We start from the raw sequence: 22,591 nt of genomic DNA, 5'->3' as shown, positions 1-22,591 counted from the left end.
CAGTGCGTTGCTCTGACCTATCTGTGCACCAGTGGTCCCAAGCTGCTGGTTTGTACGCAAGAAGCTGGGATGCTGCTGCTTGCCGAATATTGTCTTTTGAATCTTGCTGCAGAGCAAGCAAACCAGAGTATAGATTATCTGATCACATGGTATGTGGATTATTGCTTTTTAGTCATAAATAAAGCAGAAAAACTGAGATGTGATGTAGAACATGAGCACACAGCCAGACTGGATGTTCAGCTTTTGCAGCTCAGGCCAGTACCTGCAGAACATAAAGGGTTAGTTATTCTTGCAGTAGCATGATTAGGTGCTATGAACACTAATGATCCAAAAAGCTCAGTTTTAGCTTACGTGAGAATTGTATCCAACTTTTTCATGCCTGTTAACTTTGTAGACAGCAGAGTTCCAACAGGAGGCAGAGATCCAGGAAACTACATGAAAACTTACTGCAAATGCACGTAGTGTCTGACTAGACCTGTGGTCCGTGGTGGGGAGTTAGACAAGGTGAGACTGTAAAAGGCTGTAATTGTACACAGGAGATGGCTGTGATTGCTTTGAATGTGGAGCCATTGTCAGAAACACAGAGGGAAAAGCACTGCCTATTTGAGCACTCTTATCTCAAACTTCTGGCTAAGTGAAGTCAGGAAATGATTGGGGGGTGCTGTTGTTGTCTGTGCATTTTCACCCCTAGGATTTGAAGAAACTTGGGATTTTGTGCTGCCTTTGGCATGGCTTTCTTACCCTTTGCCAAGTTTCATTAATCAGCAGCCAGGGGTTACATGAAGGGTATAGTGTCTGCCCGATGGGAATTCAAGGACCACAAGGTGGTTTCAGTAACGTTTGTTTAAAGGCACTGCAAGGTTTTAAAATTATTTTTGGCTCCTGAAACACAACTGCCATCCTTTAACTATTATCAATGGCAGTAGAGCTTCACATAATAACAGCATGCTGGGATCCATGAGAGTGTCAGACTGGCTTGCTGTTATATGAAAAATGTCACATCTTGCAGCATCTCAGCTCTTGATTTTTGTCTGGTTTTTAGCACTTTGGAATTTGATGCCGTCATATTATCAAAGGGAAAAATGTCTCAAATTAGAGCCTGCTTTAAACAGATGCTTGCAGTCTCAGATAAGTACAATTTGTAGACATTACTCAGAGAAATTTAAATGTTGAAGGCAGCTACCCTCACCAAATTGCTGGGATCCACCTAAACTGCTGAATTTTTACTTCAGATTCCCATTATCCTGTGAGGAGATCTTTTCCTTCTGAGGCATTCCCCTCGATTTGCTGTTATCCCTGCAACTCTGGTGTCTTCTGTGTTGAACAGCGGCACTATCCCCTTGTGTCTGAATCTCCTATGCATCACTGCTCCCAGTTGTGTGACGGTGGTGTTGCACTTCATGCATCTCTCTATGTGGACAGAAAGCTTAATTATGGCACATTAAATGGAACAATATGTAGAGCCTGGGCTAAACTCTGGGATATTTTTAGTCTTTGTTGGCCTTGTCATGGCCCTTGCGGTATTTCTCTGGGAAACAGTTGCTGAGTAGCATCACTTAGCTTGTCCCACATAACTCCAGGCTCTTGGAAAGCCAGTTTCCTGCCAGGCTTGAGACTTCTGGGATGGCTGTTTTCCCAGTGGGAATGTGCCCATTTTAGCATATAAGACCTCATGCTTTATTAATGTTTTGATGAGTGTTTGGGGTGGAAGGGCAATCTCAGAATTAGTGTTGTATTTGGGGGGAGTAAACCCCCAAGGGCAAGAGTTTAAACCATGGCTACGTTATGTGCAGCCAACATCTGCATCCCCAAGCTCCTTTTGCAGAGCAATTGGATCACTGGATCACTGCTGTCGATGGTACCTGGTGCACAGATACTCCCCTGGAAAGGGACAAGAAGCATTCCTGTGACTGAAAAATGAAAATGCTATAGTTGGGTGGAGGACAAGGAGCCAAATCAGTGCCTCCATGGAGAAGCAGTTGCCTTAGTGCCATGGTGGCTGACTGGGCTGGGCTGTCAGCTTTGGCAGCGTTCAGCTCTGCATGGCAGGCTGTCTGGGGAGAAACCCATGTTCTGGCTGGGGCTGTGGGACAGAGTCTGTCATGAGGGGATGTCAGGAGATTTGGAGGAGGGATGTTGCAAGGGCAGGGTGGGATTACAGAGGACTTCGAAGAGCTGGGGTTATGGGGTGACTGAGCAGGGAAGCCATCCTAACCTGGATCCTATGGCAGCATGAGCATTGCTGCTTCCAAAACAGCTTGTGTGAAATGCTGGGTGCAAAATGAGGGTGCAGGAACCTGGGGCCAGAGAGCCAGAGATGTGGCTCCACTGTCTGTCAGGGCCCCTGTTCCATGGCAGAATAGGCAGAAGGGCAGATAAGCCTGCGCTGCCTCCAGCTCTGTGCAAAACCTCCCCTTCAGCTCAAACCTGAGGCTGATGGTTGTGCACTGAGATCTCTGGCTCTAAGCTGTTGTGCTTAAGTGCAGACACATGTTCTGCTCTGCCCATTGCCTCAAGCAATGGAAACCTCTAGCAAATGGTTGAGGCAGCCATCTGGGGATGGTGATGTGTTAAACTGCTGTAACATGATTTGCTAGGGCTCTCTGGTTTTTGAACCTATGGTATTTTCACCTTTGCAATCTCCTCTTTCTTACTCTGAGCATTAAAAGCTTTTTTCCTTAGTTCTTTTTTTTTTCTTTTTTTTTTACATTTTGGTCTGATGAGAATTTTGTGTAACAACATGGCTCCAGGAACTGCAGCTTTATGAAGAAGAGAAAGTTATGGGAGATCGTATAAAATCATGCTCTATTATATTACATAAAAATTAAATAACACCACACTTCAGAGACAGAGAAGCACTTTTATTAGCTGACAGAACACACGTGAAATTTGAGTTTTACATGCAACAGCACACAGGGTGGGTAGCAGGACTGGGAGCAGAACAGACCTCTTCCATGTGTCAACACTGGGAGGGGAAAAAGCACAGCTGAAGATCCTGAGTGTGGAATTCTTCCTCTGCTGGGCAAAGAATTAAATTAAGAATTAGAGCAATTTATTTTCTGCAGTCATTAGACTTGCTTAGCAAAAGCAGACCTTATATATTCTACTTTAAAACTAATTGTCCAGTTTTAAAACTTCTAAGAATCCAAGGAGTGAATTTAAGACAGAGTTTTTTGAAGAAGACACTGCTAGTCCCAAATTGAACCAAGACTTAGATTAATCACAGTCTTCTGTGCAATAGAAGGCATTTGAGAATCCATCTAGTTCATGGGAAAGTGATCTTGGAAGAGCAACAAATAAATAATGTGACCTTTTGACTCTGCTAGCCCTGGAGCTGTGGTAAGTTTGCAGTCAGGCACTTGGTTCCAGACAGGAATTTTCATTGCTGCAGTGAAGTAAATCACCATGAGGAGGAGGCCTCTTTGGCCCTGTCTGCATGGAGATATTTTCAGAGCTCTAATTCTCTGTGGGTGCCCCCTCTATCAGTGACAATGTAAATGAAAGCTGAACGGTAGACCTGCTCAGGAAGCCTGAAATATTGGCATCTTAAACCACCCTAGCTGAGGCAATACCAGAAATGCCAGCTTTATCTCTGCTGTGGTCTGCAGTGGGTTTTGACTAAATCCCATCGGTATGGGTTGGATTTATCCCCAGGGCAGATTTAGTGAGGGGACAAAGAGTGCTGTAGTGCCTTTCTATAGCGTCATCTTGATGTGGCCCTTGTAGGACACATTCAGTTTGCCATTCATGTGCACATATCTTTAGCAATTCAAAGAGGCTGAATTAATGATGGGAAAGAAAATAACTTTTGGAAAAACCATTGGTTTTCATGATTATTAATTCAATGATCCTTAGAAACAAATGGTTTCTAAACCTTATGTTTGGGAAAGGTAATTTCTCTGAAATTAATGTGGCTGAATTTTGTTTCTTTGTTTTGCTTCTGTAGCCAGGCAGAGCTGTGTCTTCCTCAGTCTCAGTTCACATTTCAGCCTTTCCTGGAGCTATATCCTGTCCAGAGCTTGTATTCATGAAATTTGTGAGAACATTCTTATCCTGGGAGCCTCCACTCTTCTCTGCTCTGGATAAAAGCTGGTCCATGAGTTCTCAGGTTAGTAGGAAGAGGAGAAAGTCATACTGCACGTTTGGCCTCATTTCCTTAGGAGCCAGACACAGCACTCATTTTTGTGTAACTATAGAAACCAGTGCTTTAAAGAAATGACCAGCCAGTGCAAGATTTGGGATAAAATTGAGCATTGCCAATGATGGTTTCTCCTGATGGGTCATCATGCACAAGGGAATAAAAGGCCTGATTACCACTGAGGCTGCTTGAGGAGACAGTCCAACCAGGCTGGATGTTGTTTTGTTCTGCTTGATTGCCATGGTCTCTGTGAGGGCTCAGCATGACACACCTGTCATGTGAGGAGAGTAAGAGGGGTTTGTGCTCTGTATAGTCATTGCCAGGTTGTCCAAGGAAAATGTGGGGAAAACAGCTTTTCTCAGCATTGCAGCTCCTGTTGGAGAACCTTCTGCACCAACAGGCTCTTTCATTACTCACTGGTACAGCTACATGAGCAGGCATCTGTAGCAAATGCTCCATCTTTGTGGGCTGTGTGGGCTCTGTCCCTACCCTCAGTACAAGACTAGCCACGTTAAACATGCTGAGAATCCATTAAAATGAGTCCATTTCCTCTAATGTTTGCAAAACTGGTGCTCTCATCACTGTCATTCCTGGAAGTCTGTTATGGAACAGTTCCTAGGACTCAGCTTCCGAGTAGTGGAAACCCCTGGAAAAGTACCACAGCCTCTGCTGCTGGCTGTAGAAACCTCCTCTCCTTCCTCAGCATATGTGCTCAATCTGAACCTGTGAAATGCTGAAGAAACAACAGCTATAAACTCACTTCTCTGAAATACTTCCTTTTTCTCTTTTCATCCTCTCCCATCTGCTCTTTTCTTGTGCTTCTCTTCTTTTGGTGATGACAAAGACCCCCCATATTCATTCTGTGGTTTTCCTCTCCCTCAGGCAGCCAGTGAAAAGTACAAATGGTATTTGATGTAAATCAGAGTAAGATTCTGCTAGGTTCCGCTGCCCCCCTTTCCATGCTCTGGGCATTAGTATAATAAAGAAGGCAATTATTGTTACTTAATTTACATTCTTTAAGGCAGATGCCTTTGACCTGTGAGGGATGGGAAAAGACTGGTAAGTAGCGATATGAGGCACGTCTTAAGTCTGGACTGAGGCTGATTTTTCATGTATTTAGGCAAAGACAGGAATGTACCTCTGCCTTCCTTCTGCAGATCATCCTCACCTGCCATACCCTCCCTTGTCGCCTCTTTGTGGGCAGTGATTCATGGGCTCCCCAAGAACACGGCAGCTGCTGCTGGTTCTGGTTCCAGGAATGGTGATGACGACTGCAGCACTGCTCCCCACCAGCTGAGAGCCCCTCTGTAACTGGCCAGAGCAATCACTCAATGGAAGGAGACACCCTATGGCTGAGAGCTGTGCCAGGGATTTTCTTCTATGCACAAAAAGAAGCCAAACTAGAAGAGCTGGGTTGGCCTGACCTGTCCCTGGACACAGGGAGTAGAGTCTAATCCCCCACTGTGTTGTCCACAATATTTTCTCCTGCCCTGGCTCATTTCCCCATGATGGAGTGAAGGGAAGCAACAAGCTTGGTTCTGCCCCTTGTTTTCCCTGTAGGGTGGCTGCACACAGCCTGATGCTTAACATTTCTTGCAGTGAAGTGGATACAGCTTTTCTCTGGCAAGACTGAGGGAACTGGAACTGCCTGTGCCACAATTTGTTCCTTGGATTCTGCTCACTGGGAAAGCTGGTGCCAGCCTTTATCAGAGCACATGATGTCTTACAATCAAGATGTGATTGCACTATTAGGATTTTTTTCCAAGTCAAAAATGGCCCTCCAGTGATGTAAAATACTTCATCCTTGATCCTACTGTCATGGGTGCATTGTAGTTCTTCTGCTCTCCCAGCACATCTTCTATTTCATATTCAAAAGTCCACCACTTAATTCATTTACCATGTTTTCTGTCTTTCAAATATTCCTTAAATTTCCATCACTGGGAAAACATTTAATTGCCCTAAGCCTGCAACATGGTTTTGAGACTGGTTTGTTGAGGCTTTGAGGTCAGACAACTTTATTAACAACAGTGGCTTGCTTTGCAGATAAATCCTACTTTTCAGAGAACATTTTTACTAAAGAGTTTCACAGCTGATTATGGACACAAATAACTCATCAGAAAAAGTTACTGATACTCAGTGCTTGGCAAGCCCTGAGTCATTATCCAGTTAATGCTGTGGCACCGTGCATTTCCAGCTGTGTTGCAGTGGCATGCAGACCTCAGCAGCTGTTGCAGAGCTCATCAAATGGCTGTTGAGCATCATCCTTGATTTGTCATAAACCTGAAGTTTTCTCTGGGGAGTGAATGTTATCGCCTGCCACAGCCTGGCTACACTACAGTGGTGCTCTGGCACTGTCCTTATCTTACATACACTGCTTGTTTGAATTCTTTCCCTCTCCCCTTTGCTTTCATTATTTCTCCTGTTTGTTGGGATAGTTGGGATCAGATTATTCATAGCCTTATGCTTCTAACGGGCTTGTCTGAAAATGCAGTCTGGTGTATGCTTAGTGCTATCTGGCTTCATGTCTTCCTCTCCAGATGAGTTTATATTAAAAAAAAATATTTAGATGCCTAATAAAGAGTCACAGAATATTTGTTGAACTGCTCAGGTACATTGTCCCTACAAAGAAGAATGGAGTTTTAGGTGTAAGTTATGGTATGGACAAAAGCTATGTTTTATGGAGGATTTTAATGTTTGCACTTATTCTGAAGAGGATCAAACACAGACAATTTCAAAACTGGAAAGAAAATTCTTAGGTGAGGGAGGAAGCTTTGTGTGGGGTTCACAGAAATGCTTTGTTTTAAGAAATGTTTATCTTCAGATGCATAATATAGAACATGCAGAAACAAAACCTTATTTCAGAATGTTTTATGTTTCTCAAAGCTTCTCCATGTCTGATTTTCCCCTTTTCATAAGTTTCCCAGTTTTCTTCCCTTTTTTGTCTTTCAGACGCAATTTTAGCAGGACTGATAAGGTACCACAAATTGTTTTGGCTCAAGGAAAAAAAAATTCCAAAGATTTTCTGACCACTTCAGCCTTACTGCTGATGGAAACCCTATTTCAGTACTCATGTGCTTCCTAGAGACTTGAAAAATCAACCCCATTTTCTGCTGCAAAAGGTGTTTTGCAGATGCAAGAGATCACAGTTAAGTTTCTGATCCTGGTGGCCAGATTGCTTAAACCCTCTGTGCTTCACAAATTTTGTGATATTATGTGAACAACAATAAAGTTGTTTTTCTTTTTGGCTCCTATGATTGTCTCTGCAGGAACTGAATTATTGCAGTGCCAAATTTCAGAGCCCAGCTTTTTAACTCAACCAACACCCCCTCAGTCTTTTAGCTTGGAAACACCTTGTTCAAGTCTCTGCTAAGTGGCCCTTATGTTTGTATGGAAACCTTATCAAAAGAGATGGAAGTCACTCCTGGCCACATCCCTTCATCTCTGAGAAGCACCTTGACAACAGTATTTTTCCTCCCTTTAGTTGCACTGTAATTGCAAGAGATTTGCAATGGTCACTTCCAGGGACACCCAAGTACTCATCACAGGGGAAAGAATTTGTGTGTTTTTGCAGAGAATTGCTAATTTTGTGGCTGTACTTCTTGCAAAACTTGCCTGTCACCGTGACTGGGCTGTGAGTGTCCCTGTGATTGCTCCATAAATAGCCTGGGTGGACAGAGACCAAACAGAGCACTTAAGCAGTAAGGACTTTTCTGTTGGGCCTGCTGGGCTTGTGCAGGTTGTCATTGTCACTGTCACAAACAGGCTGCAAAAAAATATTTTCAGCTGCTTGAGATAAAATGGGCAGAGGTAGAGACTTTGTGTTGGCTCGAAACATTGAGATGATTTCAGGCCAGAAATGTTCTTTCTGCTGGCAGCCCCCTGAAGACTTCTTTGGCCTGAAGGCTCATGTGTTACAGCTTATATATTAGCCCAATAAAAGATTCACGATCTGCCTTGTCTTGCTATCAGTCCATCTCCTAAAAAAATGTTGCTGCAGCTAATGGTGGCTCATATTTGATTTCTATCCAGGGTATTTTAAGGCTGCAAAACCATGTAGCAGGATAGGTGTCTGTCTCAGTGCTATCCTCTGCCTGTTATTATGTGTGTTTGTATTAATGATGAGATATCCTGAAGCATTAGTTGATTTAAATATTGAAAACAAATGTTCTCCTATTTCTCTGCCTTGGGGCTAGGAGTGATTATTCCAGCCTCTTCAGTGTGCAGGAATCTGCATCTGTTGAGGTCTCTTGTTCTGCTGTGAGCCCAACATATGAACTCAGTTTGCAAATTCATCTGACAAATGCTAAAATCGGCACCTAGTTCTGCAGGTGCCTATACCAGTATTATCCCATGGTCAAAATCCTGCTTTGCCTCAGAAATGCAGGTTTTTTTATACTTGGCCACTTGGGTCAACATCCTTCTGTCTCTTTATTGTTTACACCTTGATGTTTCAGTATCACCAGGATACATTATTATGACCCTGGGACACAAACAGTCCACTGCTAATGTTTTTTTTTAGTAACTTGGCAATGTTATCTAAAGCAAAGCAGTCTTTTGAAATTGGGACATACTGCAATTCATATGGACAATAAAAAGTATTTGTGGTACAGAGTATTTTGCACATTTGAAATCTCTGTTGTATCAATCTTAATCAGAAAAGTGTGCCTGGAGCAAAAGAAATTGCTGTTTAATATTTCTGATAAAAGTAGTATTTGCAAAAAAAATACATTTAGAAATGGTATAAGAGTTTCACACAGTAGCCTTAACAATGTTGATAGTGTTGTTTATAAATATGTGCTTAGGGAGATATAAAATTGTAGATCATTGACTTGCTAAGTTATAATATCATTTTCCAAGCTATTTAGGTGTGTCGACTGAATGACTGTTTAGAATCCATGCAGCACATGTAGTAAAAATTTGCATGAAGATCATATTGATTTCAGGTGCAGGGGAAACATTTCAAGGCAGAATAAATGAGCTGCTGGATTTATCTGTATTCTAAGTTGTGAGAATGCAGAATTTGCCCAAGGGACCCCTTCTAGTCCTAATGTGAGCTGGTGCAAGGCAGTGGGAGGCATTGTATACGAGATGTATTGAACAACTGCAAGCTGCAGCTATTGGGTTTGGCTCCTGGCCTCTCCTGTATATCCCACCAAGGCAGTCCGTGATGGATTCCATCAAATAGCCTCATTTCTAGCCCTTCACACAAGGGAAAGCTGCTCCCACAACTATACCCAGAGAGGTAGAAGTAGATGTTACTCCTCAGTCTGCTTGTGACATGAGTCTAGTGCTGAGTCACCAGCACTTTTTGGTGGCTGGTAGTTTTGGCATTTGGGGCTGCAGAGTTGGGATACCAGCAGCCGGAGAAGGTGCAGCCCTTTCAGAGCAGTGGTCAAGGGAGAACCTACATCCCTAGTGAGTGGGCAGTGAAGAGAGCTGGAGGAAAACAGAAAAACATGGGGCACATTGCTATTAGTTGCAGAAAAGTAACGGGAATCGCAAAAAACTGATGCTCATGTGGTGATGTGCCTTTTATGATGAAGTGCCTCAAGTTGTCAAGATAATTTTGAACATTTGGTTTCTTCAAGCCAATGTCAAGATCTTTTTGTGTCCTCAATCTGGAGCTCATTAAGTGTATGACGCATGGAAAATTCTGTTTATCGCTTAATAATGTGATACTGGGGAAAACAAACTCTTAACCCCATTTTCTGTTGGACACATTCTGTACTCCAAAGTCAATCTATTGCATATATGTGCACTCAAATATTTCTATATATGTCTCGCTGGGTCTCAGTGTGGATTTGAAAGTTGTTCTGTGCAGAAATCTCACCTGGGCATCGAGAACAAAATACATAAGCACAGAGCTCTGTCCACCTGAGATGGCCTGAGATGGAAACACCCCCTTACTGCCAGTGTTACAGATGGGTATTTCTCTGGAGGGAGATAGTGAAGGATGCAGTGCATTTAGGAGTTTGTTGTTGCCTTGCTTCAAAGTGAGGAGAGAATCAATAATTTGTTAGGCTGTGAGCTGACGTCTTGTCTGAGTGCCAGCTCCGGTGTCCTCCAGGATAAGCTGCCAAAATGTCTGAGGGAGCAAAGCGGGATGTAAATTCCACAAGTCATTTTCCTGAAACTCTTATGTGGGAAACCTTTAGAAGCCTCTCAGTAAGGACAAAATCCTTCCAGGCTTAATGCTTGTTTGAGCAAAATTCTTTCTGAGGTCAGTAGACCTAATCCTGAAGTTTTATCACTTGTTTACCTTGATGGGATTTGAGTGTGTGTAGGGGGAACAGAGGGTCTTGGGACAGGGTGTGCTGGAAATGCTTTCTTGGGAGGCTGGAAGAAGCCTGCCAGGCTCTGCAGAAATGCATGTTTGAAAGGAAGGCTTGCTTCAGTAAAAAGTACCTTGGTTTCCCACTTTCTCAGCAGTGGTAGAAAGGGCAGGTGAGGATCTGTCTTCCCTCTGAAGGCTGTTTGGTGCCTGTGGGTGGCCCAGCCCCATCTCCCAGGGATGGTGCATCTCCCAATTCCATGTGTGTGCTTCTAAAGTGGTTTGCATTTCAGACTTTCGTTTGCATCCTAGATGAAAAAAGTCCCCCAGGCTGGCAACCCCCTCATATCTTTTTATTTGTAACATAGCTCATCAGAGTGATAAATAGTGTCAAACACAGAAGCAGATGAGAACTGAGATGTTGGTTTCTCTTATGCTTAAGCTGGAAAACACGCTCTGGGTTTGCTGTGTGGCTCTGGGGAAAGAACCTTGCAGGGGGCTTTGGAGCAGGTCCTGGCTCTGCTTGCCCCATGTGCTGTCATAGTGAAACCCCATAAAAGGCCCCTTGTCCCTGCGCTGCAAGTCATGGTGTGCCAACAGAGCCCTCAGCGGATTTCTCCTGCCTGTCTCTTTCCCTCCCCTCTTTCTCCTTGCAAATTGAAATCCATCTCCTTTATAACAGACTCAGCCTTTATTAGCTGAAGATCATGCCTCTTTATTAACCTTTCAGTAAGGCTACATCAGCTGAGTGAAACACCATTCAGCAGGGCATATGGTATCATAAAAGTCACTGCTGGTGTCACACAGCTGTGTACAATTTTGTTTGGTTTGAGGCTTTTTGCTTTTCAGTAAAGAGATGGAAAATGTTCTTTTCTTCTTTTCTGCTTTCTGGTGAGTGACTTATAAACAGTCTGTGTGAAATTGGCTCTGGAAAATATAATCAGAAAAATATATAGGCTGTTGCATTGTTTTTCTGAATTCCAGGTCATGGTACAGGGGAGATTCTGTGGTAAAGTTTCATTAAAAGTAAAGAAAGAACACTAAAAGCTCTGCTGCTGACCCAGGGAAAGTAAAACTTTGTCAAGACAAGTAACACTGGGCCATCTTGTACTTTATTCCCTGCTGCTTATCTAAAGCACATTACTTACATTCAATAGATTTCTACTTCGGGTAGTTTATAACTCCCTGAGTTTAAGAGCCTTTGACTAATTAAGAGCAGAGAGATTTTTGCCATGCTGCCATAGCCCTAGCGGAAGAATAATTTTCAAGTGTTTTGTTCTTTGGGGGCATATGAGGCCAAAATTACAAATGAGTGTCTGTGTAACTATATATATATTTACACTTACATACATAAATGTGCAGACATGTACATGTATACACACATACAGAAATATGCAAACATATGCATACACATACATACATATGTCCATATCCATATTTGTTAAAAAAAAAGGCTTAGAAGTGAACAGCATTGGCAGGCAGAATGAAGGTACTGTTAGCAGTCTTCTAGGTGGGTCTCTGGTTGGGTTATAAGTTATTTGCAAGTTAAGCATGGAAGAATTTCAAGAGGTTTGATCCTACAGGTGAAGAAACAGGTGTGATTGTGTGACTGCATGTGCACACATGCAGAAGGCAACTGGGAGGGATGTCTGTGCCTGAACTGAACAGACAAGTTTGCTTGCTTCTGTCCATTGATGCTGATTTGAAATATGGGAGGCTTAGCCTATTAAGGTAGCTCAGAAATGTCTTTCCAAAATGGGGTTTGGTCCAGGTGCAAAGAAGGACATACAGGAAAGGATCACAGGTGAGGAAATGACTGTGTCAAATTGCACTTGAACAGTGAAAGGTAAAATGCATATGAAACACAGCTGAGTTAAAAGAATGTGTAAATGAAGGGACAGGCAGCTCAGCTGAAACTCACAACTGGATTAACCTTACTGATGTTGGATGCCTAACTCCACAATAAATCCTGTACCCCACAGCCCAAGATTTAGGAAAAGATAAGAGTTCTTAACTTCATTCCTGTTTGACAGCATAAGCCAGTGCCTCTCACATCACTGTGACCCTGATTGCCAGCTCTCTCTGCCAAAGGCTTGGGCAGTACTGAGACCCAATGGGTTTTTAGTTCCATGTATAGGTGTTTGTGGTGCCACCAGGGAAGTGTCTGGTCTGAATCAGCAAATCTATCCTGAGATGATGCAAAATGAAAGCAGTCAGAAAAAGAAGTATTTGTTGATGGAAGTTACCAAAACACTGGTCTTTTTAGTGAAGGTTGAAAAGCAGCTTAGTTGGGATAAGAAAATTTACAAATGTGTCATTATGCTGTTGCTAAAATCACACCTGTAGCATCATGCACCAAGATCATGCTCTTAGTGTCAGAAACCAGACTCCAAAGGAACACTGCACCATTAAAGGAGATACAGAAGCAGGAATGAATTTAGCCAGTTTCATCTAGAAAATGCTTAATGGCAGCATGATCATCTTAAGGGTCATTTAATACCAGGAAAAGGAAATGATACGTAACACAAGTGGTAACACAAAGAACAGTGAATTCAATTTAATAAAGGGCAAATTCAAACTGGAAATGAGGCTAAACTTTTAGATGGTTAGGGGCTGGCAGAAAAGGGAAATAATTTGCTTAATGATGTAGTTATGACAAACTAGGTAGAAATACTTTGTTTTCTGAAATCATCAAGTGTGACACTCAGTCTTTCCTGCCTGATACAGTGGGTTCAACAGCAGAGTCCAGTGGTGTTTTGTCAGCCTTGTCCATCATGACCATTAGTTGTATTAATAATCCGTGTTTGGATAAAGGCACTATGGTAGCATTGTAGAATCCTTCTTCTTTCTCTAACAGTGAAGAAAGAAATTGGATATTTTGTATGTTCATAATATGAAACAAAAACTTAAGTGTGCTGTGGTTGTACAGGTGGAGATTTACAGCCTCATGACTTTTGTGCCTGGTCAAAACTGTGTTATAGAAAGCCTGGGGGGAACTCTTCATGGGGTTGTGGGGGGTTTGGGTGCTTCACTCTTCACTGTTTGAGGACAGTGGACACCTCACAGGTACCTGCTGGAAATCCTACTCTTGTATTCCATTCCTGCTGTTTCCTTGAGGCAGAGCTGACCCCATGGCTGTTGTTACACAGTGGGTGATCTTAAATTCCTGACCTGCAGGGCTTGCTGCTCCAAATGGGCTCTTGGGCTCCTGCCTGCTTACAGCACATTTTAGGACCATGTCTGAAAACAGCCACAGCTTTGTCTCTGTGTTGCCAGGAAGGCTTTATGGAAAAGAGACTACAAATGCACACTGCCAGAACCTCACATCTGAGTAAAAGTGAGCCAAATGTATTTCCAGTGCAAATTTACTGGAATTGGTGAACAGTGTAAGAACAGATACTGATATTTAAATCAGGGATTCTGATACAATAAAGAAAAGTGATTAACAAAACTGTTTATCTTTTTGTAGTACAGATGTAGAGTTGATAGTTCTTGCTTTATTTTAAATATATTGATAGGCACAAATTGAAGAGATTGCATAGGGATCCCAGCTAACAGTTAATGATTGCCAACTGATGAGTTTTGCAATGTCTGAAAATGAAAGGGTAACATCCAGTGCTTGGAAGTGGTTTCTATTGTCCAAAACAGCTGATCATTACTGTGTTTAAGAAACAGAATTCTCATAAGGGTTTGAACTGCTCAAAATTTGATGCAATTTTTCCAGCACCTAGATAATCATCAGGAAATTAATGTAAAACTGTGATCTCATGTCATTTGGAAAATTAATGGAATAATCTGATGGGCAGAGCTTGTTAGGGATCTAACTGTACACTGGAAAATAAGTCTTTAGGCCTTGGTCTCTGTCAACTCTGTAAACAGTAGATTTTATTCTGTAATTATCTGAAATTAAAATGGGAGGTGTCCTAAAGAGAAATAGACTAGTATTGCTTTCAGCAAGAAAAATAGGGCAGCCTAAATACTAGCACTGGTTGTTATGTGCTACTATGGATGTGTGTGTTAGAAAGCTGGCTGAAAGATAAATTTATTCCTGTAAAAACATTGCTTTATAGAGATCTTTGAGCTTTGAGATTTTCATTGGAGAAGTGGAAAAAAGCAGTTTCCAGCTACCAGAGATTTTCAGATGGAAACCTGGTTGCTAGTCAAGTTTCTTTCCCCAGTGCAAATACATAAACACTTGCAGGAAATCATCTATACTGCTGTGGACGTTATTTCCTCTGCAGTACAAGTGAGTCCATTTTTGCAATCTGTCCTGTCTCTTGGTTCTGCAGCATCCCTTACTGGATGTATAGGTCACCTTGGCTGCAAACTCTCCCTCCAGTTGTGAGATTTACAGTTTTTGCTTCTAGGTTTCTGTTGCAATCAAAAGTTTGTACGTTGCTTGGAGAACTTGCCATCCCAGTTACTCCCAGATCTTCTCTGCTCTTTGGTGAAAATTAGTAACAAAGTGTTTGTGATGTTCAGTGGAAACAATGGCAGCGGTTGCACTGGCAGTAAATGTCAAAGAAAGAAGCTGTAAAGGCTGAGGAAAGTAAATGTGAGTTATCAGGAGTCAGCACAAGAGATTTTGGTGCACTAACTCAATCTTTTTGGCTGGGGATAGTCACAGATTTAATCCACCTCTCATATGAGGCATTGAAGCAGTTGAACAATAACCTATGAAAGTTATACTGGTAGTGTTCCAGGGCCATAGGAAAGGTAATACTTCCACAGTGTTTGGCCAGAATATTTTTTGGACCTATATAACACATGACAAATGTTTATCAACTACTGTGTAGCATGTACTGGACCCAGCTATGTAACTGATTCCAGCTTTAGTCCTTTATGCTGTGACATTGAGTTGCTCCTTAGGGTGCAAATGCCAGGTGGTCTTCCCCCAGCAGACCCCATCTTTATCCCTGTGTAAAATGGGCAGTGCTTTGTGGGGGGACGTCTTTCCTATGTTGTTAAATTAAGGACTTACTTAAAATATCTTCCCTCCTTTAAGTAGGGGTCAGTCACATTTTTTTGGTTAGATACCGTAGACTAGTTCTGTGTCTGCTTTGGGTCTGCAGTTGAACAGAGTAGTTCACTGGGGGAAACAAGTCTTTCTTTATAAGTGTTTATAACTCTTCATTTTATTTGGGCTTGTCAGTGTCTGGCAGATTCTCCATCCTTTGTGCCATTCCTCTTTAGCTCACTAACAGAGCCATCATTGGCTCTGCATCTAGTGGCAGGCTTGGGATTTCATCACTTTTCTGAAGTTTCCTTCACTCTTTCTTCGGCTTTCTTGGAAATTTATTTTCTTTTAGGTGAAAAAGGATGGGTTCTGCCCTAAATCTGGTCTTTGCTCTGTTCTTAGCACTTGTAATTATTACAGGACTGCACTGACCTGACGTGGGGCTGCAACTGTGCTTAACATTTCTGCTTGGAAAAGCATTTATGTGATGCTGGCATGTGCATCTCATTTTGATAGGTTTACTTGTACTGTTTAGAACAATCTGAGGAGATTTATAATTGCTTGTTTTGTAATACAGATACAAAGAATTAAGTAAAGGCTTTTAAAGTAATGTCTTTTTTCCTCTAGCCAAAGAAGCACTGTCATGTTTTCAAATATCAACTTATTTAGGGTCAAAGTTTGACTTCTCTCTGAATTTGATAGGCATATATAAGTGCTGCATCTGAGTAGTTCACAGAGGGATTTGGCACTTTGATTTTTAAATGCAGTGCCAAAAGTGTGGAGAGAAAAGTGTGGCTTGATTAGAATGGAGCCCATGCAATGACAGGAGGTAAATTTTCAGCAAAAATTACTGTGAGAGGAGATGATGACTTAGGAAACCAATTGCAATTAAAATTGTTGTAACTGAGTTGATACTAGAGGCAGAAAACTGCTTTTGATATTTGCTAGCTAGGCAGAAACTGAGAAAATATGTGTTTTCTGAGAACAGAGATATGGAGGAAAGATGGCTTATGTTTAAGGCTCTGCACAGGGACTGAGAAAATTGACTTCAGTTCCTTTCCTGGCTGCCTCACAGGATGCCTCTGTAGTCTTGGGGACGATTACAAAGTTTTCACCATATGTTTATGCTGCATCTAGTGATCTGGAGCCCTCATTTTAGTTGGGTTTCATGAAATTCTAGCCTATCAAGTAATAGTCACTCACTTGTGTATACCAGAAAGTAAAAATAAATGGTCTTTGGAAAAATTAAACTGAGTTACGTTTACACTGAATAGGGATTCTGTGTCCTGGTCGGTGATGGAAAAAAAGTAGGCCCTTCAGAAATTATGACATATCAGACTCAATGCTCAGACCCAGAATGGGATAATTTAAATTGTTTCAAAAATGTTTGTGTGGAGGGAAAAGGGAGAAGGGGAGATAGTGCTTACCACAAAGTTTATGAGCTGTTTTCCCAGGATCTTTGTCACATAACTCAGCAAAGAGGAAGGACATGAAGTAGAGAGATCCTTCCTCAAAGAGGCCTTTGTAACACCATTATTTGTGTCAGCCAAATGCAGACACACTTCTTTTTTAATGGAGGAAAAATGTGCCTTTTTTTTTAAATAGATAAATCATCCACAAACAAGCTTATGTGAAAATTAGAAGGAAGAAGTCCAAAGAGGCATGCCAGAGAAGGAAGTTTGCAGAGTCCAAGGGATTCAGAGAAGACTGCAGTGGGACTGTCTCTGAGAGGGAGCGTTTACATCACCCATTCTTGACGGGTTTACCTTCTGGGACTCTGACCTTGGACTGCTGCCGGGACGTTTGTCTTGGGCTTGTCCTCTGGGCTGGTGAGTTAGTGATGGAATGACACACATCTCTGTTGGGCTGAAACATGATATTTTCAGATGGCTCAGTGTGAGGGGTTTTGGTCTCTGATCATTCTGTCTCCTGCTCCAGTGATGAGAGGATATGTCAAGCAGTTAAACCACAAATCTGGGAGCTGGAAGACTTGGCCACTGTTCCTGAGGCTGCCACAGCCTATTTGTGATTCTGGAAAAGGCAAAGAATGACAGACATTAGGTGCAGCATTTTCCAGTGGCTCAGTGACTTAACTCTGCTGTCATTAGACTCAGTGGGACTTTATCTCTTGACTTTGTTTGGATCCTTATATTTCAGACTGTCTATAAAGCATGTATGTTCCTCTAATCATTTGGTTATAAAAGAAATGTGTGCCTGCTGCAGTGTAGGGAATTGAGGCAACTTTTTAGCTGCTGTATAATGGGTGGGAAAATCACAGTTGACTAAAAAGGTGGGTCACTTATGCAGGCCCTGGTTATATACTATTTCAAATCCAAAATAGTGTTGGTGTGTTTTGCCAGAGTTCATTGTTACACAAGAGCCTACTACTTCTCAGTTACTCAGGACAGATAGATGTGTAGTATAAGCAGGGGAATGCTGAGCACAAATTGATTAGTTTGGTCCTAGAATATATCCCACAAAAACTCAACAGATTTTCCACAGGAGCACTACAAGAAGGTACTATTTATAGTTTGTGCTCATTTTGTGCTGTCTGAAACTAGGAAGAGTTTCCACTTTGGAAAGGTTGTTGTTTAAGTTTGGAAAATGGAAAGACATTTTTAAATTCCTTATTGAAAATAATTTTTTTATTCTAACAGAAATATAAAATATTTTTGTCTGAATTTGTAGAATGATGGACCCAACACAGAGTTTTCCAGAACAACTGATCTGGTCCAATCATGTTGATTCATTTCCCTTTGGTCTGTCTGGCAAAGACATATGGGTCCCAAAGATGTTTTTCCAGGGGAAGTGTCAGTTTCAGTCCTGCAGACAGCTCCCAGGCTGGGAGTCCTCTGGAAGAGAGGACACGTGAAGGAGGCTGCAGGAATCAGTCAATCAAGTGCCATTAGCAGGCAGCAGTCTGCAGAGACGTGTTCAGAAAGCCCCAGAAATCCCAGATACACTGTCCTTTTGCAGGTTGCTACACTGACCATAGACTTGGTCATCTCACAAGGGAGAATGGGATCATATGGCCTAACTCTGCTGCTGGACAAAAATACACATCCAGAGGGACCAAGTGCCACAGTGCCTAGAGAAAAAAGGGACAGTCCTGTGCTCCTTATGCTCCAGAGGCTTGCTCGAGCAAGTCTCTCCTGTACCCTGGGCAGTCTAGGGGCAGAGGAAAGTTTTTTTATTGAGAACTGTTTGACTGCATATCAGGGATCCTAAAAGTCCTGTGAATTTGATCTTAAAATTTGCTTGTACTTCCAGTACTTTAGTTTGTGACCTGGCTGTGCAGGCTGGGGATCACTGGCCTGTAAAAGCCCTGGCCCTGTTGCTGTTTCACCCATGTCCTGCTGAGTGAGCTGGTGGAAAGCCGAGCAGCCGACAGCACCAGCAGCACAGGCTTGGTCCCTTCAAATCTCTTCTTTGAAAGACCTGGCAAAACCAAAAGAGTGGATGTGTCAATGTCAACAGATCAAGCTTTAATCAGGAAAGAGTCATGTTGGAGATTTCCTGGGCAGAACTGCTCTCAGTATCCTGGGTCTGGCTAAGAAACAATGTGAAAGGTGAACTTGGCTCAGTGGCTTTTACTTCTTTGATCTTCCTTGCCCAGAGTGGTACATTCTACACCAGAATGGTGCAGCTGTACTCTTTGGAGGAAAAATAGGAATTTTATTTAACTAAAGATATTTGCAGTCATTTTCTGTCTCTCCTTGAATTCTTTTCATATTCGTATTAATGGATTTAGTGCTAATGAGAACAATAACTATATCTTAAAAAGATCACCTGTCCCTTAAAAGGTCTCTTGGAGTAGCCAAAGGAGGGGGTAGAAAGTAATGAAGAACAGCTCCCTCTGAATTTTTGACTCATCTAATCACCTAAATTAATCTTAGTGATTTCATTAATCTTAAAAAATTCTTGATGTTAAAGAGAAGTGTGCAGCTTGGTGTGACCATCCAGGACATTCTGTCTGGCTCCATGATTTACCCTGCCTTGCCTGTGTATCCAGTGTGCTCTGGTGTGGGATTATGCTCTGTCCTCAGATGCCTGCCATACTCAATGCTGTGTAATCAGACTGAATTCAGGACTAATGTTGGCTATGACAGAAGACTATTTCCAAGCCGCTGTAAGTCTAGTTTAGGCCTTTTAGGATCAAACTTTCATCTCCAATTTAAATCCACTGAAGGAAAGAGTTTATCTTTCGCAGCTCTTGAAAGTAGAACCTAGAGCTAAGTCTTGTCTTCGAGCACTATCCTGGGCCCTGCCTCTGTGACCTTCCATGGATATGTACATGGTTTTGGTGACAGTCTGAAGTTAATAGTCATGGCTGTGTGGAAAAGGCAGGAATGAAAACAATGCCTAACTTCAGGGTGTTCTTGCAAGCAATGAGGAATTGTGTCTGGGAAGCACCGGCTGGTAAGTTGGGGTTTCCCCCTTCCCCCAGCTGTGCCACTGGTCTGCTGTAAAATCCTTTGCAAATCATTCACCTTCTCTGGAGGCTCAGTTTAGCTTTTGTGCAGCAGGAACAATGATTCCTTTCAGCTCTGCATCCACAGTGGTGATTGCACGGGGCTAACGAGCAGTAATGCAGCCTTCAGGGAGCTGCAGTGCTGAAGCCACTCTAGGGTGTTTTGTGCTGGGAGAAGAATAGATCCTTAAAATATTTAATCAACAATCACTGGGTATATATCCCCCACTTCTGAATTAAATACTCTTAGTGATTTAGGGCTCTATTATGTCTTTACCTCTTTTGTTTATCTCATATTCTCATCAATCAGAGCTTCACTTTAGACCATGATAAAGCACTTTAACCATGCCTTTACCAGCTATAGTTGTTAGAAAATCATCTGCATATTTTTAATAGTTTTAAAATAGTGATTCCATTCTCACTTTCTGAAATATCTTGACTTTTTTTAAAGGTAAAGAATAATGAATTTCCGTATGGGTTATACCTTGTAAAAAGATTATCTCCATTTGCTCTTTTTAGAAACTTTTCAGAAGGGAAGGCACTGTCCCAATGCACAGAAGCAATTTTTCTTTTCAATGGATCCTGTGACTCAAATCTAAACCTTTGCTCTCAGAGGAACACTTTTCAAATGTTTACTTAATGCTTGATTCCTGATAGGCAGTCTGGAGAAAAAAACAGATGAGGTGTTACTCCTGAAAGTTATACTGCTTTATATTGTTTGAAAGGCAGAGATTGAACTGATTTGTCTAGCAGCTTGCCTTTTCTCAGATGGGGGAAAAAGTTCCTTTGTAGCTCAGGCTTTTATCAACAGTCCAATAAAAGTGTTTTATATATATACATAAAAAAATCATACAACATATAAAGCCTTTTATCTTGATGGCTCCAAAATAGTTGACAAATTTGTCAAGTAATTTGTCAGCTACTTTCCAGCAAAGTTATCTCTTACTCTGGAAAGTTATCATGGAGGTATTTCTATGGTAGGTGAAATTATTCTTGCTACTGATAGCTTTGAAATAACAATCAGACTTGTAATGCATGCATTACAAAATTTTAATCTACAAATTTTAGAATGTTTTCCTAGGCCTTTTTCCTAGCTGAAACAGGTTGTTGTGGATGGGCAAAAACTGCATGAACTGATGAGGATGCCTGCTCCTCTGCAGTACCTCTGGACCCATCCCAGGCTTGGAGAGGACCCTCTGGGCAAGAAGTGAGTTGTCTTCAAGGGCCTTGTGAAGTTCTTCATAGCAATTTGCCTTGTACCTCACTAGTGACACCGTGACCTTCCATGGCCACTATTCCATATAAGCCTTATATATCTGCAGTGTTTGCCTCTTCTGGCAGGGCTCTGGATACGCATCCTACATGCACACACACTCTACATCTGTGAGGCTTCACCAGAGGATCCCTTGGCTCCTGAACCTTTCCCCTATGCAAGTTGTTGGCTGCCTCACGAGCAAGCTGGTTGCAAGGTGGCTGAGGTTTCGTGAAGGGATCCATAGCAGGAGTGTGTTAATGGACTCAAGTGCTATTTATTGGCTCCAGTGGATTTCGCTGCACCCTTGGCGCGTCCGTGCTTCCTGTATGAAACTTGGCTGAAGGAGCCAGAACTGCAAGACATCATCCCAAATTCCAGCTGGGATGCGTAACTTGGCTACATGACACTCTCCCCTCTTTACCCCCCTGAACTACTTCCCATGTTAAATAGTTTCTCAGGACTCAAAGGGGAAAGAGGAAATAATCTCCAGGCCAATGATTCTCATAAGTAGAAAAGTTGCATAAATAAATTAGCAATGATTAATAGGAAGAAATTGTCACTTGTCTCACTTGCCTGGAAGCTGTAGCTTGCTGAAATGACAGTCTTGGTGTCGAGGGATTGGGATGCAGAGAGTGAGTGATGGGGGTAGGGATTTATTTTATATATATTTTCAAATTGAAAAAGAAAAAAAAAGTGTGATTTATTTTTCTTTGCTGCAGCTTGCTCCACATTTTCAGTTTTACATTAATAGCTGTGGGAACAGCAGTTCTTACTGCCATATAACTTTAGCTATTAACACTGTGTCTGGTTTGACAGTACATCTCTCAATTTATTTTTTTTATTCCCTTGTGATCATAAAATATGTATCAGCCTTCCTTTCTAATCTCCTTTGGCATGTCCGGCTAGCTATTTTGTATCTTTTCTCTGTTTGAATTTGATTTTTCTAGCAACATATACTTAATCAGAAAAAAGAAACCCTCTATTAAAACTCCCCTTTTTAAAAATTTGAAGCCTGATTGAATTCATATATAATGGAAGGATTTCTCTAGTAACCCCTAACAGCTTTCTACCCAAAATGTTTGCTTCACTGATATTTTAATTGCTGTAATAATCAGCATTCTGAGGACGAGGTCTTTCCTCTAGCTCAGTAAATCCATACTGGCTGAGTAAAGCATGTCTGTGATTTATGTGCAGATAAACAGCTTTGGATCCTATCCAATCACTTCATCAGTTTTAATTCGGCTGCCTAATCAGTAGCAAACAGAAGGATTGCTTTTTGCTGGTTTGGTTGTTGGGGTTTTTTTAGCTTTATTTTGTTTTTAGCAGGGTTAGGGGTGTTAATACAGGATTTGGCATGTTCTCCAGAATGGCACAAATAGCTCCCCATTTCTCATCATCTTTGTGTCAAAATCAGCTGTAACTTTCTGAAAGAGTTTATAAGAAGGGGATGAGATGCCAAGCTGTGCCTTTGGGCTTTCGGTGGTATCTAAGGAACCAGG

General features: G+C 41.9%; 1 protein-coding gene across 7 annotated transcripts in view; it reads left to right on the top strand.

Annotated features, from left to right (window-relative positions):
- SEMA5B (semaphorin 5B) overlaps positions 1–22,591 on the top strand; it is a 268,944-nt gene that overhangs the window by 57,224 nt on the left and 189,129 nt on the right. For 2 of the 7 annotated variants that reach the window (XM_030951858.1, XM_030951865.1), the window contains exons 1-2: positions 3,947–4,108; positions 16,972–17,195. The exons of 3 other annotated variants lie outside the window; for them this stretch is intronic. The gene's annotated coding sequence lies outside the window, so the exon portion shown is untranslated. Of the gene's footprint in view, positions 1–3,946; positions 4,109–16,971; positions 17,196–22,591 lie in introns of those variants that run through there. 2 more of the 7 variants (XM_030951860.1, XM_030951859.1) reach the window with 1 other exon arrangement.

The sequence above is a fragment of the Camarhynchus parvulus genome, chromosome 7, assembly GCF_901933205.1.
Source record: "Camarhynchus parvulus chromosome 7, STF_HiC, whole genome shotgun sequence".
Lineage (NCBI taxonomy): Eukaryota > Metazoa > Chordata > Aves > Passeriformes > Thraupidae > Camarhynchus > Camarhynchus parvulus.
The sequence above is the reverse complement of the archived record's forward strand: the minus strand, read 5'-3'. Positions and strand labels throughout refer to the sequence as shown.